The 6,459-nt window shown below is 35.3% G+C and overlaps 1 long non-coding RNA gene across 2 annotated transcripts; it reads left to right on the top strand.

The window, feature by feature from the left end:
• Positions 1-1,392: 1,392 nt before the first annotated feature.
• Positions 1,393-5,917, top strand: LOC132322338 (uncharacterized). 2 transcript variants are annotated; one of them, XR_009485098.1, is made up of 3 exons: positions 1,393-1,643; positions 4,196-4,365; positions 5,129-5,917. It is a non-coding gene; the product is annotated as an uncharacterized LOC132322338 (long non-coding RNA). The 2 variants fall into 2 exon arrangements; XR_009485097.1 differs by having other exon boundaries at positions 1,394-1,643; positions 4,196-4,344.
• Positions 5,918-6,459: the final 542 nt, after the last annotated feature.

Below are 6,459 nucleotides of genomic sequence, written 5' to 3'. Positions count from 1 at the left end.
CATGCTTCCATCCATGAATTATACTGGTATTGCAAAATACTGGTATTTTCCAATATCAGTATAGTGACCTTCAGAATAAAGTTTTCTTTCATAAAGACTCCCAGTATAATACAACTGATGGCAAAAGACTGGGAACAGGACTGTTTCATTAGGCCCTTTGCTGCATATTCAGGAGTACTCGCAATGTGATGTGAAGAGAGATTGAACCCCCATATGCTTGTTAATCTGCCAGCCTGCTAAAATGCACAGAGTGATGGGATTCAGAGAGAGAATCCAATTCAGATAAAGCTGTTTAGGAATGGTAGATGATCTTCAGCTTTTAATAGGAAAAAAAACCCCAAGCCAAGTGGCTGGCATTTGAAAGCTGTTATATCTGAACCAGTTAGGACTGAAGAGATTTATCTCTTGGTAGTGGGGGAGGGTGAGGGAAAGGAGAGGAGAGAGAAGGGGAGTAAAGACAGGGAGAGGCAGAGGAGACAGGAGTGTCAAAGATATGAAAGGTCTGGTTTATAGTTCCAGTTAGCTCTCCCTGGAATGGGTGAAAAGAAAACTTTATATTCAGTTTATTTAGTGGTTGGGTATGCAGCACATTTTGGATTCAACATGGCTTGGTTGGTAGAAATATATGACTGAACACTGGGGGCTGGCACAAATGGATTTGCTAGGGCAGTCCCATCTAGAACCTAGCTCTAGCTTTGTCACCTCTTGCTAAATGGAAACTGTGGAGGTTCAGATGGAGACAATTTGTTTTGAGTAACTTGGTGTTTAGTCCTTTGTAGGACTGGACTATTTTTTCCACCAAGTTAACTTTGGTGAGCATCAGAAGACATGATGAACATCTTTGCAGAGTTTCATCTTAGCTCTTGTTATCTGCTAGTGGTACATCCCAAACTTACTTGATGCTGAATTGAAAGAAAACAATTATTAAAACTGCTTCTGAGGGAGCTGGTTTTTCCTATACTCACAGTATGAGGTACAGAAGCCACAAATGAAACAGTATGAGAATGGAACAGTAAAGAGAAAAGCAAAGGCAAGAGGAGGCATGGCACAAGGAAGGCAAAAAAGAAGCAGAATTTAGAGGAACTGGTCAAGCAAACCAAACAGCCCTCTAAGGGTTTCCATGTTCCAATGTTTGCCTTAGCATTATAATATGATTAGTTTAGATAAGATTATCAGATTAGATTACTTACTAAGAACTCCAGCTGTATTTGGTTAGATCATTGAAAGAGTGAGAGGTTTCAGAAATTACTAGGTTAGTGTTAACAGTGGTAAAGTAGAATATTTGGGATATTAAAAAAAAAAAATCAACTATTAGCTTGCATTTGGAAACATTGTCTGGCCAGTAATTAGAAATTTCAGGAAAAGTATTTAAATTTTACATACCAAGTGTAGTTCTACTCCATTTATTAATCTGCAGTGTATTTTCCTCTTCTCTCACTTCCACAGAGAAACTTTGACTTATTCTCACATGGTAGTTACTTGGCAAATGTGACAGTTGTTTTGGAACGAGAATTCATATGTTGCACCATACTCTGGCTTATAAAAAACCTTATCTTTAATAAAACCTCTGATACAGGGAAATTCCTCATTTTTTCAGCTAATTCAGGAGGATCTTTGCTGAAAATTTTCATGGCAAAAGGAAAGTAAGTGAAACTCTGAATACTATTATATGTTGATTATTGGTTGAATGAAAATGCCGATTGTAATTTGTACTTTTACAGCTCGTTTTCAGTAACAACTAAATCCTGTGTTCTCAAAGCTCAGTCTTTGGCATTCATTTATTTCTGTTAGAAACTGAAAGAGTAAAATAACCAAAGGACATAACTGATCCAGCAGTTTTCTTAGTTGTAGGTTTGCTTTTTATAAAATCTACTTCGATTGTGCAAAGGTAACTGATGTGTATGTCAGAAGAACTGTGAAAAAGAAGGAAATAAGCAAAATGGACTTAAAACCACTTAAGGTGGAAATTGACTTCAGAGAGGGTGCTTAGCAGCTTTCAATGTCTGAAGCTGAATCAAGACCTTATTAGACTTTAGCTAGATTTTATTTTTTTTAATGGGCATGACATTTTTAATTGTAAAAGCATGAAAATAAACAGTAGTAAATAGGAGACACAATTTAGAATTACTTTAGAAATAAGTCTTGCAAGCTGTCCAGGAAATAATTTTGCATGGCCAGGAGATAACGTGTTACTAAACTGTGGATTACTATCAAAAGGATGCGGTGAAATAGATGTTATGCAGCACAAGCACTGGGGAATTAGTTCTCCATGCTGTGGTAACAGTCAGATTATAATAATGTTTTTAGAAAACAGTGCAAAATGTGCATGCTTCTAAGAGCCAAAGTAATATACTGAGTGCTAGTACAAGACTACAAAGCAGAATTTTATCGTGTCCTTCAAACATTTATCTTTTGCTTGCTCTCTTTTAAGAATTATACTAAACAGAAGTCTTGTCTGGATTTAAAATAACAGGCCAGTTTATGCAATCTGCATACTCTGCAGCTGCCTTCTCTGCACTGTCTGCATCTTGCTGAGTGGCTGTAAATCCAAATATCTCCTGCTACCTCCTTGAAGACAATTTGCAAGATTAAGCATATAATCTCTATTGAGAATTCTGCCATTTATCAAATGTTTAATGTTGTGTTCTACAATCAGAGCTGCATATGAAACAAAAATTGGTGCTATAGTGCTTTAGGATCGTATTTTTTGAAAATCCTCGGTTGCTGCCAGTACTAGTTATTGAGATTGTTGATACTGATTATCAATACTGTCAGTACTCAGTTGTTACTGTGCAGGGTTGCAGATTAGACAGTAGGGCTTTGTCCACATGACAAACACACCATCGTAAGGAACTGGCATCTAAAAATTCAAGCCAGATTTTTGGCAAAGAATTCTTTCTGCCTACCAGTCCCCTGCTTTCTGATATCTGAAAAAAATTTTAAAATGCAAAATATAATTAAAAACCAGTACTTTGTTGAAAACATAATTTAAATTGCAGCCATTATGTACAGACAAGAAATGTCTACAATCTGTTAGCTTAATGTAGAATTAAAGTTCACTTGATACAAATGGATGCCACCTCATCACAGGCTTTGCTTTGCAAGCTGTGCTTCAAAATTTGCAGAAGATATATTTTAAGTGACTCAAACAGGATCAGACTTCAAGGGAGGAACAGAGGCAGTATCCTTCATTGCAGTAATATACCTGTAAAAAGTAAGGCAGCCTCTAATCTGAATACAATTTGAGAGCAATTACACTAAATCTGAATACCAATTGAGAACAATTACTCTAATTGTAATTATGATGAAGGCACACAGGTGAGTCTCACCTACTGCTTTAATATCAGCATGAAGATCTCTTTTGATAAGTCTTCTTCACAAACTCTCCATTTTCTAACCTTTCAGACTTTTAAAAACAGCCTCTCTTCAGTGGCAACAATAAAAAAATCATGAGAATTTTTATATGTAATATAAATTATAAATGCAGGTATCCTCCATTCTGTTGCAGTACTTGTTCAATTATCACCAAGAAGCAGGAGCACTAAACTGAAGAACCAGGCCTTACTAATGTGATTGAATTTGGGCTACCTGGGGCTCGTGCTCTGGGGTAATCAACCTGTGAATGCTTTCTGTTTCTTGTGGATATAGTGAAGGAGTGGAGACTTTTCTCATCCAAATTATGTATTTTGAGGTTTTCCTGGGCTGGGGGGCTTTTCTAATTTATTTGGGTTTTTTGTTGTTGTTGTTTGTTTGTTTTTTGGTTTTTTAAGTTGACAGAAACTTCGTTTCATCAATTTTTTTTTTTTTAATTTGGAAAGAGTTTTGTAATTCTGAAGATAAAACCTGAAGATAAGGCAGCATAAAATAAGTAACAAGTTAAGTGGCATAAGCCTTCTTGGTGGAGGGAAGTAATCAAGTTAAATGCCACTCCATTTATTTATGAACAAGCTTCAGTAAACTTTAGAAAGTCTGACAGCATCCTTTTACTTAAAGCAATTTTCCTTTAGTTTTTATGTATTACTTTAGAAGGGGAGAAGAGGGCTTCAGTGAAAAAAAGTGAAGAAAGCTACATAGTTAGAAGTGTTATTTGTAATTCCCAAACAATGAGACTTTAAACAGCTTTTATTAGTCTTTTGCCATTTAATTATTTTGTCTCTTAAATGAAAGCTAAGCATTTTGTTTTATCCTCTGACAGGACTTCTACTCCCAGTAAGGCAGCAGAAATAAGAAAGATGAAAAAGGTTTGAAAACCATAAGACAATCTTCAGCACTTTTTCTGACTACAGAGCCATCATTACCAAAACCAAAGAACTGAAGTTAAAACTTTGCAGAAGCAGTTTCCAGGTAAGAAATGCCCCTGTCCAGGTAAGAAATGCCTCTTTCCAGGTGAGAAATGCCCCTGTCCTCATCAGCACAGAGGCAGAGACTTCAGTCTGTGTGCATTGAATGTACCTAGTAGTAGAGAATCTGAATGTGCATATTCACTCTCCTAAATTTTAAGAATACATATACATGATGGTAGAGCAAAACCATCCAAGAACAGCACAAGCAAATGTACCCTGAAATTTCCACAATATAGGAATATATCCATGCTTATAGTACCATACTCTTCCTGTTAAAGAGAAAATTCAGTTTTTAGGCTTACTAGAATGATAATTCAGCTAGTTTTTAGTTCACCCAAATTCAACATTTATGTAACAGATACAGAAATGTTGAAATACTCACTGAAATTATGCATACTTAGAACTGAATAGCAGTATTCTGTACAGTGTAGAACTGTAGCAGTAATGTACAGTACAGAATATAGTACTTTAATTAAAAAGAAGTATATTTCACAGAGAGGTGGTCTTGGATAATTATCTTCATGTGAGAAGGAAAGCACTATTTTAACACAGAACTGTCTGCAAACATTTCATATGGAAGGGCTGTTTTCCAGTCTGCAAATATTTTGTTTAGATAAGTGGAAAAATATCATGCAGCAGAGTTCAGACAAAGGAAGGAAAGCCATCTGAGCCTTAATATTAAGGAAATTACTTTCCTGCTGCTGTAAGAGTGATTATCAGGACTCAGGTTTTGCATGCCAGGAATCTGTGGAATACTTATTTTTTTCCCTTGTTTGCTTTTTCAGGCTGAATATTCATCACAATCCTACTGTTTTTCTGGTGCCTAAAGTGATATGCACTCTGTACTTCTGCAGGGGAATAATTTTCATCTAGAGGTGTAAACCACTTCATTAGAAGCATCCGGTGGGATGAATGAGAGGATCTCCTCCACTATGAGTCGTCTCATGTATCTTTTTAGTCTTCTAATTACATCAATTTTATTTTACATTGGTAATAATAGAGTTAAAATGGCTTTTTAAGCTGAGATTATGTCACACCAGAGGAGTTCAAAGATGAACTTCTGAGTGTGACTCTTTAACAGCAGATTTGTTCTGCAAGGCATTTCCACAAAAGATTCATCAGGGTTATATTACAACTTGGGTAATATTTCCAGAGGCAAAACACATACATATATACATTTAGAAGTGAAAGTAGCCTAAAATATATTGGTGTATAGAATGTGAATTTCAAAGGTGAAAAAGAATAATCATAAGTAGTTTTTAATTTTAGGTATGATTCAGCAATTGTTAATTTATTTCCAAATACTTCTGGTCTTGGTAAGCTGTGGGAGGATTATACAAAGATAACTTATTCTAATTGAATCTTACCTTTCAATATAAAAAATAATTTAAAAATTATTAATGAAGAGAAGAATGTGCACAGCGTATCAGTAGTAAAAAATCTAAAGAGCTAATATAAAATTTTCCCAACCATAGCTGATACCAACTTATCCTGGCTGATGTATGAATTTTATTTCCAGTTTTGTAAACCTCAGAAATGCCAGGGGAAAAAAATGGCATTTTTTTTTTTTTTTTTTTTTTCACTGTTCCAGCTTCCTCTGTAGTGTGTTTTGCCTTCTTTTGGTTGTGAGAGTTACTGGAACCAATGCTTTACTGTATCATTTCAATTCCTAGTGTAAGAATTAATTTACTTTAATTATTGAATTTTGATTGATCTAGCCACAAATTAGGGTTAGTACCACTAAGACAGTTTTTTATGAGGAAAAATAAAATTATTTTATATTTAAATAAGTCATTTAAGAGGAACAATGAATTGTGTCTGACAGTGGTAGGGCTTTAGAAAACATACTGCTAAGGGTTGCATAGTTACTTAGTGGAAAATTATGTTTCAGATAAAAATGTTAAACATTCTACTTTGAGGATATTGGGTCATTCTGACTATTAAGTTTATTTGTATTCCTCATGGGGTTTAAAACAAGTCTGTCAGAGGGAAATGTGATCTCTCCATGTGCAGCCTATTCCCATGCTTGACAACATTTAATGTGTTTGTCCTTACATCAGCCTCGTGGGTAATGTTAAGTCCAGTGAAACACAAAGTGGCTCACCCGAGATAACCC

The sequence above is a fragment of the Haemorhous mexicanus genome, chromosome Z, assembly GCF_027477595.1.
Source record: "Haemorhous mexicanus isolate bHaeMex1 chromosome Z, bHaeMex1.pri, whole genome shotgun sequence".
Classification (NCBI taxonomy): domain Eukaryota; kingdom Metazoa; phylum Chordata; class Aves; order Passeriformes; family Fringillidae; genus Haemorhous; species Haemorhous mexicanus.
Note: the sequence above shows the minus strand (reverse complement) of the source record. Positions and strands in the feature narration are given on the sequence as shown.